The 12,500-nt window shown below is 59.9% G+C and overlaps 1 pseudogene across 1 annotated transcript in view; it reads right to left on the bottom strand.

The window, feature by feature from the left end:
* The window catches only part of LOC144488553 (tumor protein p63-regulated gene 1-like protein), a 20,355-nt pseudogene extending 7,934 nt beyond the window's left edge, over window positions 1-12,421 (bottom strand). The window contains exons 1-2 of the transcript XR_013496619.1: window positions 12,245-12,421; window positions 10,549-10,633 (exon numbers count right to left, since the gene is read on the bottom strand). The product of XR_013496619.1 is annotated as a tumor protein p63-regulated gene 1-like protein (transcript). The remainder of the gene's footprint in view (window positions 1-10,548; window positions 10,634-12,244) is intronic.
* Window positions 12,422-12,500: the final 79 nt, after the last annotated feature.

Below are 12,500 nucleotides of genomic sequence, written 5' to 3'. Positions count from 1 at the left end.
AGACAGAGAGAGAGAGCGGGGGCGCGCGAGAGAGAGACAGAGAGAGAGAGGGCGCGAGGGGGAGACGGAGAGAGAGAGAGAGAGGGGGGCACGCGAGAGAGACGGACAGAGAGAGAGAGAGAGGGCGCGAGAGAGAGACGGACAGAGAGAGAGAGCGGGGGCGCGAGAGAGAGAGACAGAGAGAGAGAGAGGGTGCGAGAGAGAGAGACAGACAGAGAGAGAGAGCGGGGGCGCGAGAGAGAGTGACAGAGAGAGAGAGAGGGTGCTAGAGAGAGAGACGGACAGAGAGAGAGAGAGGGTGCGAGAGAGAGACAGAGAGAGAGGGTGCGCGAGAGAGAGACGGACAGAGAGAGAGAGGGCGCGAGAGAGAGACAGAGAGAGAGAGAGGGTGCGCGAGAGAGAGACGGACAGAGAGAGAGAGGGCGCGAGAGAGAGACAGAGAGAGAGAGAGGGTGCGCGAGAGAGAGACGGACAGAGCAGAGAGAGAGAGAGGGGGCGAGAGAGACGGACAGAGAGAGAGAGACAGTCAGAGAAGGAGGGGTTGCGAGAGAGAGACGGACAGAGAGAGAGAGGGAGCGCACGAGAGAGACGGACAGATAGAGAGAGGGGGCATGAGAGAGAGACGGACAGAGAGAGAGAGAGAAAGACAGAGAGAGAGAGAGAGAGAGGGGGCATGAGAGAGAGACGGACAGAGAGAGAGAGGGGGCGAGAGAGAGACGGACAGAGAGAGAGAGAGAGGGCGAGAGAGAGTCAGACAGAAAGAGGGGGTGCGAGAGAGCGACGGACAGAGAGAGAGAGAGGGGGCGAGAGAGAGTCGGACAGAGAGAGGGGGTGCGAGAGAGCGACGGACAGAGAGAGAGAGAGGACGCACGAGCGAGACGGACAGAGAGAGAGAGAGGGGGCACAAGAGAGAGAGAGACGGACAGAGAGAGAGAGAGGGGGCACGAGAGAGGGACGGACAGAAAGAGAGAGAGGGGGCATGAGAGAGAGACGGACAGAGAGAGAGAGAGGGGCGCGAGAGAGAGAGACAGACAGAGACAGAGCGAGCGCGAGGGGGAGACGGACAGAGAGAGAGAGAGAGAGAGAGAGGGCACGAGGGGGAGACTGACAGAAAGAGAGAGAGGGGGCACGAGAGAGACGGACAGAGAGAGAGAGACAGACAGAGAGAGAGAGAGAGGGGGCGAGAGAGAGACAGACAGAGAGAGAGAGGGGGCGCGAGAGAGAGAGAGATGGACAGAGAGAGAGAGAGGGGGCACGAGAGAGACGGACAGAGAGAGAGAGAGGGGGCGAGATAGAGACAGACAGAGAGAGAGAGAGAGGGGGCGTGTGAGAGAGACGGACAGAGAGAGAGAGGGGAGCGAGAGAGAGAGACGGACAGAGAGAGAGAGAGGGAGCGCGAGGGGGAGACGGACAGAGAGAGAGAGAGGGGGCGAGAGAGAGACGGACAGAGAGAGAGGGAGGGGGCACGAGAGACAGACGGACAGAGAGAGAGAGGGGGCACGAGAGAGAGAGACGGACAGAGAGAGAGAGAGAGAGAAGGAGCGCGCGAGAGAGACGGACAGAGAGAGAGAGGGGGGGCGAGAGAGAGATGGACAGAGAGAGAGAGGGGGCAAGAGAGACGGACAGAGAGAGAGAGGGGGTGCGAGAGAGAGAGAGACGGACAGAGAGAGAGAGAGGGGGCACGAGAGAGAGAGACGGACAGAGAGAGAGAGAGGGGGCACGAGAGAGAGACAGACAGAGAGAGAGAGAGCGGGCACGAGAGAGAGACGGACAGAGAGAGAGAGAGGGGGCACGAGAGAGAGACAGACAGAGAGAGAGAGAGGGGGCACGAGAGAGAGACGGACAGAGAGAGAGAGACAGACAGAGAGAGAGAGAGAGGGCACGAGAGAGAGACGGACAGAGAGAGAGAGGGGGCACGAGAGAGAGACGGACAGAGAGAGAGACGGACAGAGAGAGAGAGAGGGCGCGAGGGAGAGACGGACAGAGAGAGAGAGAGAGAGAGGGGGCACGAGAGAGAGACGGACAGAGAGAGAGAGAGAGGGCACGAGAGAGAGACGGACAGAGAGAGAGAGAGGGGGCACGAGAGAGAGACGGACAGAGAGAGAGAGAGTGGGCACGAGAGAGAGACGGACAGAGAGAGAGAGAGAGGGCACGAGAGAGAGACGGACAGAGAGAGAGAGACGGACAGAGAGAGAGAGAGGGGGCACGAGAGAGAGACGGACAGAGAGAGAGAGGGGGGGCGAGGGGGAGACGGACAGAGAGAGCGAGAGAGAGGGGGTGTGAGGGAGAGAGACGGACGGGGGGGGTGAGAGAGAGGCTGAGAGAGAGAGAGAGTGGGGGCACGAGAGAGAGATGGACAGAGAGAGAGAGGGGGCACGAGAGAGAGACGGACAGAGAGAGAGAGAGACAGACAAAAAGAGAGAGAGGGGGCATGAGAGAGAGACGGACAGAGAGAGAGAGGGGGGGCACGAGAGAGAGATGGACAGAGAGAGAGAGAGTGGGGGCACGAGAGAGAGACGGACAGAGAGAGAGAGGGGGGGCGATGGGGAGACGGACAGAGAGAGCGAGAGAGAGGGGGTGTGAGGGAGAGAGACGGACGGGGGGGGGTGAGAGAGAGGCTGAGAGAGAGAGAGAGTGGGGGCACGAGAGAGAGATGGAGAGAGAGAGAGAGGGGGCACGAGAGAGAGACGGACAGAGAGAGAGAGGGGGAGCACGAGAGAGAGATGGACAGAGAGAGAGAGAGTGGGGGCACGAGAGAGAGACGGACAGAGAGAGAGAGGGGGCACGAGAGAGAGACGGACAGAGAGAGAGAGAGGGGGCACGAGAGAGAGACGGACAGAGAGAGAGAGAGGGGGCGCGAGAGAGAGACGGACAGAGAGAGAGAGGGGGCACGAGAGAGAGAGAGACGGACAGAGAGAGAGAGAGACAGACAGAGAGAGAGAGAGGGGGCACGAGAGTGAGACGGACAGAGAGAGAGAGGGGGGGCACGAGAGAGAGAGACGGACAGAGAGAGAGAGAGCGGGCACGAGAGAGAGACGGACAGAGAGAGAGAGAGGGGGCACGAGAGAGAGACGGACAGAGAGAGAGAGAGGGGGCGCGAGAGAGAGACAGACAGAGAGAGAGAGAGAGGGGGTGTGAGAGAGACAGACAGAGAGAGGGGGCGCGAGAGAGAGACGGACAGAGAGAGAGAGGGGGCGCGAGAGAGACGGACAGAGAGAGAGAGAGGGGGCGCGAGAGAGAGACGGACAGAGAGAGAGAGAGACGGACAGAGAGAGTGAGCGGGGGTGTGAGAGAGAGACGGGCAGAGAGAGAGAGACGGACAGAGAGAGAGAGAGACGGACAGAGAGAGAGAGAGACGGACAGAGAGAGAGAGGGGGGTGCGACAGAGAGAGATGGACAGAGAGAGAGAGAGACGGACAGAGAGAGAGAGAGGGGGGTGCGACAGAGAGAGACGGACAGAGAGAGAGAGAGAGAGAGCGCGAGAGAGAGACGGACAGAGAGAGAGAGAGAGAGCGCGAGAGAGAGACGGACAGAGAGAGAGAGAGACGGACAGAGAGAGAGAGAGGGGGGTGCGACAGAGAGAGAGAGAGAGGGGGTGCGACAGAGAGAGACGGACAGAGAGAGAGAGGGGGGGGTGCGACAGAGAGAGAGAGAGAGGGGGTGCGACAGAGAGAGATGGACAGAGAGAGAGTGGGGGCACGAGAGAGAGACGGACAGAGAGAGAGAGAGGGGGCACGAGAGAGAGACGGACAGAGAGAGAGAGAGAGACAGACAGAGAGAGAGAGAGAGGGCATGAGAGAGAGACGGACAGAGAGAGAGAGAGAAGGGGCACGAGAGAGAGACGGACAGAGAGAGAGAGAGCGGGCACGAGAGAGAGACGGACAGAGAGAGAGAGAGAGGGCACGAGAGAGAGACGGACAGAGAGAGAGAGAGGGCACGAGAGAGAGACGGACAGAGAGAGAGAGAGGGCACGAGAGAGAAACGGACAGAGAGAGAGAGAGAGACAGAGAGAGAGAGGGGGCGAGAGAGAGAGAGAGAGAGACGGACAGAGAGAGAGAGAGGAGGCACGAGAGAGAGACGGACAGAGAGAGAGAGAGGGGGCACGAGAGAGAGAGACGGAAAGAGAGAGAGAGAGAGGGTGCACGAGGGGGAGACGGACAGAAAGAGAGAGGGGGCACGAGAGAGAGAGACGGACAGAGAGAGAGAGAGAGAAGGAGCGCGCAAGAGAGACGGACAGAGAGAGAGAGAGAGGGGGCAAGAGAGACGGACAGAGAGAGAGAGGGGGCACGAGAGAGAGAGACGGACAGAGAGAGAGAGAGAGAGGGGGCACGAGAGAGAGACGGACAGAGAGAGAGAGAGGGGGCACGAGAGAGAGAGACGGAAAGAGAGAGAGAGAGAGGGGGCACGAGGGGGAGACGGACAGAAAGAGAGAGGGGGCACGAGAGAGAGAGACGGACAGAGAGAGAGAGAGAGAAGGAGCGCGCAAGAGAGACGGACAGAGAGAGAGAGAGAGGGGGCAAGAGAGACGGACAGAGAGAGAGAGGGGGCACGAGAGAGAGAGACGGACAGAGAGAGAGAGAGAGAGGGGGCACGAGAGAGAGACGGACAGAGAGAGAGAGGGGGCACGAGAGAGAGACGGACAGAGAGAGAGAGAGACAGACAGAGAGAGAGAGAGAGGGCACGAGAGAGAGACGGACAGAGAGAGAGAGAGAGGGGGCGAGAGAGAGACGGACAGAGAGAGAGAGAGACGGACAGAGAGAGAGAGAGGGGGCACGAGAGAGACGGACAGAGAGAGAGAGAGACAGACAGAGAGAGAGAGAGACGGACAGAGAGAGAGAGAGGGGGCACGAGAGAGAGACGGACAGAGAGAGAGAGGGGGCAAGAGAGAGAGAGACAGAGAGAGAGGGGGCGAGAGAGAGAGAGAGAGAGAGAGACGGACAGAGAGAGAGAGGGGGCGAGAGAGAGAGAGAGAGAGACGGACAGAGAGAGAGAGAGAGGAGGCACGAGAGAGAGACGGACAGAGAGAGGGAGAGGGGGCACGAGAGAGAGAGACGGAAAGAGAGAGAGAGAGAGGGCACGTGAGAGAGATGGACTGAGTGAGAGAGGGGGCGCGAGGGAGAGACGGACAGAAAGAGAGAGAGGGGGCGCGAGAGAGAGAGACGGACAGGGAGAGAGAGAGGGGGCACGAGAGAGAGACGGACAGAGAGAGAGAGAGGGGGCACGAGAGAGAGACGGACAGAGAGAGAGAGAGAGAGGGGGCACGAGAGGTCGGAGGTGACGATCACGAGGGGTCACGGGCTCAAGCTGAGAGGGGCGAAGTATAACTCGGATATCAGAGGGATGTTTTTTACACAGAGGGTGGTGGGGGCCTGGAATGCGCTGCCAAGTAGGGTGGTGGAGGCAGGCACGCTGACATCGTTTAAGACTTACCTGGATAGTCACATGAGCAGCCTGGGAATGGAGGGATACAAACGATTGGTCTCGTTGGACCAAGGAGCGGCACAGGCTTGGAGGGCCGAAGGGCCTGTTTCCTGTGCTGTACTGTTCTTTGTTCTTTGTTTGTTCTTTGAGAGAGAGACGGCCAGAGAGTGAGAGAGAGAGGGGGCACGAGAGACAGACGGACAGAGAGAGAGAGGGGGCACGAGAGAGAGAGACGGACAGAGAGAGAGGGGGCAAGAGAGACGGACAGAGAGAGAGAGGGGGGGGCGAGAGAGAGACGGACAGAGAGAGAGAGGGGGGCGAGAGAGAGACGGACAGAGAGAGAGAGGGGGGGCGAGAGAGAGACGGACAGAGAGAGAGAGGGGGCGCGAGAGAGACGGACAGAGAGAGAGAGAGAGGGCGTGAGAGAGAGAGAGACGGACAGAGAGAGAGAGGGGGCACGAGAGAGAGACCGACAGAGAGAGAGAGAGGGGGCACGAGAGAGAGACGGACAGAGAGAGAGAGAGCGGGCACGAGAGAGAGACGGACAGAGAGAGAGAGAGAGGGGGCACGAGAGAGACGGACAGAGAGAGAGAGAGGGGGCACAAGAGAGACGGACAGAGAGAGAGAGACGGACAGAGAGAGAGAGACGGACAGAGAGAGAGAGACGGACAGAGAGAGAGAGAGACGGACAGAGAGAGAGAGAGACGGACAGAGAGAGAGAGAGACGGACAGAGAGAGAGAGAGACGGACAGAGAGAGAGAGAGCGGGCACGAGGGAGAGACGGACAGAGAGAGAGAGAGGGGGCAAGAGAGAGAGAGACAGAGAGAGAGAGGGGGTGCAAGAGAGAGACAGACAGAGAGAGAGAGGGGGCGCGAGAGAGACGGACAGAGAGAGAGAGAGGGGGCGCGAGAGAGAGAGACGGACAGAGAGAGAGAGACGGACAGAGAGAGAGACGGACAGAGAGAGAGAGAGACGGACAGAGAGAGAGAGAGAGGGGGCGCGAGAGAGAGAGACGGACAGAGAGAGAGATGGGGCGCGAGAGAGAGAGACGGACAGAGAGAGAGAGACGGGGCGCGAGAGAGAGAGACGGACAGAGAGAGAGAGAGACGGACAGAGAGAGAGAGAGACGGACAGAGAGAGAGAGACGGACAGAGAGAGGGAGAGACGGACAGAGAGAGAGAGACGGACAGAGAGAGAGGGGGCGCGAGAGAGAGACGGACAGAGAGAGAGAGAGGGGGCACGACAGAGAGACGGACAGAGAGAGAGAGAGGGCACGAGAGAGAGACGGACAGAGAGAGAGAGAGAGGGGGCACGAGAGAGAGACGGACAGAGAGAGAGAGAGGGCACGAGAGAGAGACGGACAGAGAGAGAGAGAGAGGGGGCGCGAGAGAGAGACGGACAGAGAGAGAGAGAGAGAGGGGGTGCGACAGAGAGAGACGGACAGAGAGAGAGAGAGAGAGGGCACGAGAGAGAGAGAGAGAGGGGGCGCGAGAGAGAGACGGACAGAGAGAGAGAGAGAGGGGGCGAGAGAGAGACGGACAGAGAGAGAGAGAGAGGGGCGAGAGAGAGACGGACAGAGAGAGAGAGAGAGGGGGCACGAGAGAGAGACGGACAGAGAGAGAGAGGGAGCGCGAGAGAGAGACGGACAGAGAGAGAGAGAGAGGGGGTGTGAGAGAGACGGACAGAGAGAGAGAGAGAGGGGGCACGAGAGAGATGGACAGAGAGAGAGAGGGGGTGCGACAGAGAGAGATGGACAGAGAGAGAGAGAGGGCACGAGAGAGAGAGATGGACAGAGAGAGAGAGAGGGGGCACGAGAGAGAGATGGACAGAGAGAGAGAGAGAGGGGGTGCGACAGAGAGAGATGGACAGAGAGAGAGAGAGGGGGCACGAGAGAGAGAGATGGACAGAGAGAGAGAGAGACAGACAGAGAGAGAGAGAGAGGGCACGAGAGAGACAGACAGAAAGAGAGAGACAGACAGAGAGAGAGGGGGCAAGAGAGAGAGAGACAGAGAGAGAGAGGGAGCACGAGAGAGAGAGAGAGAGAGACGGACAGAGAGAGAGAGAGACGGACAGAGAGAGAGAGAGGGGGCACGAGAGAGATACGGACAGAGAGAGAGAGAGAGGGGGCACGTGAGAGAGATGGACTGAGTGAGAGAGGAGGCACGAGGGAGAGACGGACAGAGAGAGAGAGAGAGGGGGTGCGAGGGAGAGACAGAGGGAGAGGGAGGGCGCGAGAGAGAGACGGACAGAGAGAGAGAGAGGGGGCGCGAGAGAGAGACGGACAGAGAGAGAGAGAGGGGGTGTGAGAGAGACAGACAGAGAGAGAGAGAGGGGGCACGAGAGAGACGGACAGAGAGAGAGGGAGACAGACAGAGAGAGAGAGAGAGGGCACGAGAGAGAGACGGACAGAGAGAGAGAGCGGGGGCACGAGGGGGAGATGGACAGAGAGAGAGAGAGAGGGCGCGAGAGAGAGAGAGACGGACAGAGAGAGAGAGAGAGGGCGCGAGAGAGACGGACAGAGAGAGGGAGAGACAGACAGAGAGAGAGAGAGAGAGATGGACAGAGAGAGAGAGGGGGCACGAGGGGGAGACGGAGAGAGAGAGAGAGACGGACAGAGAGAGAGAGAGACAGACAGAGAGAGAGAGAGACAGACAGACAGAGAGAGAGACGGACAGAGAGAGAGAGAGAGGGCGCGAGAGAGACGGACAGAGAGAGAGAGAGACAGACAGAGAGAGAGAGAGAGACGGACAGAGAGAGAGAGAGAGACGGACAGAGAGAGAGAGGGGCACGAGGGGGAGACGGACAGAGAGAGAGAGAGAGACGGACAGAGAGAGAGAGGGGGCGCAAGGGAGAGACAGAGAGAGAGGGAGGGCGCGAGGGGAGAGGGACAGAGAGAGAGAGTGGGCGCGAGGGGAGACAGACAGAGAGAGAGAGAGAGAGGGGTGTGAGGGAGAGAGACGGACAGAGAGAGAGAGACGGACAGAGAGAGAGAGAGGGGGCACGAGAGAGAGACGGACAGAGAGAGAGAGACGGACAGAGAGAGAGAGAGGGGAGGCGAGAGAGAGACGGACAGAGAGAGAGAGAGGGGGCACGAGGGGGAGACGGACAGAGAGAGAGAAGGAGCGTGCGAGAGAGACGGACAGAGAGAGAGAGAGGGCACGAGAGAGAGAGACGGACAGAGAGAGAGAGAGGGAGGCGAGAGAGACGGACAGAGAGAGAGAGAGAGCGCGAGAGAGAGAGACGGACAGAGAGAGAGAGAGGGGGCACGAGAGAGACGGACAGAAAGAGAGAGGGGGCACGAGAGAGAGAGACGGACAGAGAGAGAGAGAGAGAAGGAGCGCGCGAGAGAGACGGACAGAGAGAGAGAGAGGGTGCGAGAGAGCGACGGACAGAGAGAGAGAGAGAGAGAGGGCACGAGAGAGACGGACAGAAAGAGAGAGACGGACAGAGAGGAGGGGTTGCGAGAGAGAGACGGACAGAGAGAGAGAGAGAGGGGCGCGAGAGAGAGACGGACAGAGAGAGAGAAGGGGGCGCGAGAGAGAGACGGACAGAGAGAGAGAGGGGGGCGCGAGAGAGAGACGGACAGAGAGAGAGAGGGGGGGCGCGAGAGAGAGACGGACAGAGAGAGAGAGGGGGGCGCGAGAGAGAGACGGACAGAGAGAGAGAGAGACAGACAGAGAGAGAGAGAGAGAGGGCACGAGAGAGACGGACAGAAAGAGAGAGACAGACAGAGAGGGAGGGGTTGCGAGAGAGAGACGGACAGAGAGAGAGAGACAGACAGAGAGAGAGGGGGCGCGAGAGAGAGACGGACAGAGAGAGAGGGGGCGCGAGAGAGAGACGGACAGAGAGAGAGAGGGGGTGTGAGAGAGAGACGGACAGAGAGAGAGAGAGGGGGCGCGAGAGAGAGACGGACAGAGAGAGAGAGGCGGGCACGAGAGAGAGACGGACAGAGAGAGAGAGAGAGGGGGCGAGAGAGAGACGGACAGAGAGAGAGAGAGAGAGACGGACAGAGAGAGAGAGGGGGGTGCGACAGAGAGAGATGGACAGAGAGAGAGAGGGGGCGAGAGAGAGACGGACAGAGAGAGAGAGGGGAGTGAGAGAGAGAGACGGACAGAGAGAGAGAGAGGGGGTGAGAGAGAGAGACGGACAGAGAGAGAGAGACGGACAGAGAGAGAGAGAGGGGGGTGAGAGAGAGAGACGGACAGAGAGAGAGAGAGAGAGGGGGCGCGAGAGAGAGACGGACAGAGAGAGAGAGGGGGGTGCGAGAGAGAGACGGACAGAGAGAGAGAGAGGGCACGAGAGAGACGGACAGAGAGAGAGAGAGGGGGCACGAGAGAGAGAGACAGAGAGAGAGAGAGAGAGACGGACAGAGAGAGAGAGACGGACAGAGAGAGAGAGAGAGGGGGGTGCGACAGAGAGACGGACAGAGAGAGAGAGGGGGCACGAGAGAGAGACGGACAGAGAGAGAGAGAGCGGGGCTGTGAGAGAGAGACGGACAGAGACTGAGAGGGGGCACGAGAGAGAGAGACAGACAGAGAGAGAGAGAGAGACGGACAGAGAGAGAGAGGGGGCGCGAGAGAGACGGACAGAGAGAGGGGGCGTGCGGGGGCGTGCGAGAGAGACGGACAGAGAGAGAGACGGACAGAGAGAGAGAGAGACGGACAGAGAGAGAGAGGGGGTGAGAGAGAGATGGACAGAGAGAGAGAGGGGGGGTGAGAGAGAGAGAGACGGACAGAGAGAGGGGGCGTGCGAGAGAGACGGACAGAGAGAGAGAGAGACGGCCAGGGAGAGAGAGAGACGGACAGAGAGAGAGAGGGGGTGAGAGAGAGACGGAGAGAGAGGGGGTGAGAGAGAGAGAGACGGACAGAGAGAGAGAGAGGGGGTGAGAGAGAGACGGACAGAGAGAGAGAGAGAATCGGACAGAGAGAGAGAGAGGGGGCGAGAGAGAGACGGACAGAGAGAGAGAGAATCGGACAGAGAGAGAGAGGGGGTGAGAGAGAGACGGACAGAGAGGGCGGTGGGTCACCGATGGGCGCTCAGTTCCTTGCCCACTCCAGTGCCACCCTTACCTGGCAGAGTGGGTGCATCGTGCCCCCCTTGCTCGCTGCAGGATGCTCAGTCCAGGGCGATGTAGGGCATCTGTCGCGACCAGGGGTTCCAGCGGGGTTCCCGCAGTTTATCCCATTGGATCCTCAGGCCAGTTCCCGCTCTCCTGTGGGCACAGAGAGAGAAAAAGAGACTGAGTGAGCGGAGAGATCCTCAAGGGAGAGATCCTTACCCTGTCAGAGCAAACACAAATCCAACTCACACTCAAAACACAACAGCGAGGGAGTGAATCAGCCCCATTCCTGCTCCCGATCCCTATCCAGTGACCCCTGGGTTAGGGAGGGGGTGAATCAGCCCCATTCCTGCTCCCGATCCCTGTCCAGTGACCCCCTGGGTTAGGGAGGGGGTGAATCAGCCCCATTCCTGCTCCCGATCCCTGTCCACTGACCCCTGGGTTAGGGAGGGGGGGGTGAATCAGCCCCATTCCTGCTCCCGATCCCTGTCCAGTGACCCCTGGGTTAGGGAGAGGGTGAATCAGCCCCATTCCTGCTCCCGATCCCTGTCCAGTGACCCCTGGGTTCGGGAGAGGGGGTGAATCAGCCCCATTCCTGCTCCCGATCCCTGTCCAGTGACCCCTGGGTTCGGGAGAGGGGGTGAATCAGCCCCATTCCTGCTCCCGATCCCTGTCCAGTGACCCCTGGGTTAGGGAGGGGGTGAATCAGCTCCATTCCTGCTCCCGATCCCTGTCCAGTGACCCCTGGGTGAGGGAGAGGGGGTGAATCAGCCCCATTCCTGCTCCCGATCCCTGTGCACTGACCCCTGGGTTAGGGAGGGGGTGAATCAGCCCCATTCCTGCTCCCGATCCCTGTCCAGTCACCCCTGGGTTAGGGAGAGGGGGTGAATCAGCCCCATTCCTGCTCTCGATCCCTGTCCACTGACCCCTGGGTTAGGGAGGGGGGGGTGAATCAGCCCCATTCCTGCTCCCGATCCCTGTCCAGTGACCCCTGGGTGAGGGAGAGGGGGTGAATCAGCCCCATTCCTGCTCCCGATCCCTGTCCAGTGACCCCTGGGTTCGGGAGAGGGGGTGAATCAGCCCCATTCCTGCTCCCGATCCCTGTCCAGTGACCCCTGGGTTAGGGAGGGGGTGAATCAGCCCCATTCCTGCTCCCGATCCCTGTCCAGTAACCCCCTGGGTTAGGGAGGGGGTGAATCAGCCCCATTCCTGCTCCCGATCCCTGTCCAGTGACCCCCTGGGTTAGGGAGGGGGTGAATCAGCCCCATTCCTGCTCCCGATCCCTGTCCAGTGACCCCTGGGTTAGGGGAGAGGGGGTGAATCAGCCCCATTCCTGCTCCCGATCCCTATCCAGTGACCCCTGGGTTAGGGAGGGGGTGAATCAGCTCCATTCCTGCTCCCGATCCCTGTCCACTGACCCCTGGGTGAGGGAGAGGGGGTGAATCAGCCCCATTCCTGCTCCCGATCCCTGTGCACTGACCCCTGGGTTAGGGAGGGGGTGAATCAGCCCCATTCCTGCTCCCGATCCCTGTCCACTGACCCCTGGGTTAGGGAGGGAGTGAATCAGCCCCATTCCTGCTCCCGGTCCCTGTCCAGTGACCCCTGGGTTAGGGAGAGGGTGAATCAGCCCCATTCCTGCTCCCGATCCCTGTCCAGTGACCCCTGGGTTAGGGAGGGGAGCTGAATGAACCCGGGATTAGTATTTGGTGATGCTTCCCACAGTCGACCAGCTAGACTGCCTGGCTGCGGGCTACGGTTACTCACCGACTGAATGATGTCTCGGGGAATATAAATGGCCCGTGCGTGATGGTGTCGATGTAGTTTAGGGGGACCCTCAGTACCTCGTTACAATACAGGCCAACGAAATCATATTGACACACCAGTAGGGAGGTGTGTGTGATTAACACCAATCTCTCTGCCTCTCGATTCCAGTGATCCACCCTGAGACAACACAACACACACAACTCACAGGGAGAAATCAAAGCAGCACTTCACAAGTCACACATCACCATCTCTCACA

Source organism: Mustelus asterias, unplaced genomic scaffold, assembly GCF_964213995.1.
Source record: "Mustelus asterias unplaced genomic scaffold, sMusAst1.hap1.1 HAP1_SCAFFOLD_1656, whole genome shotgun sequence".
Lineage (NCBI taxonomy): Eukaryota > Metazoa > Chordata > Chondrichthyes > Carcharhiniformes > Triakidae > Mustelus > Mustelus asterias.
The sequence above is the reverse complement of the archived record's forward strand: the minus strand, read 5'-3'. Positions and strand labels throughout refer to the sequence as shown.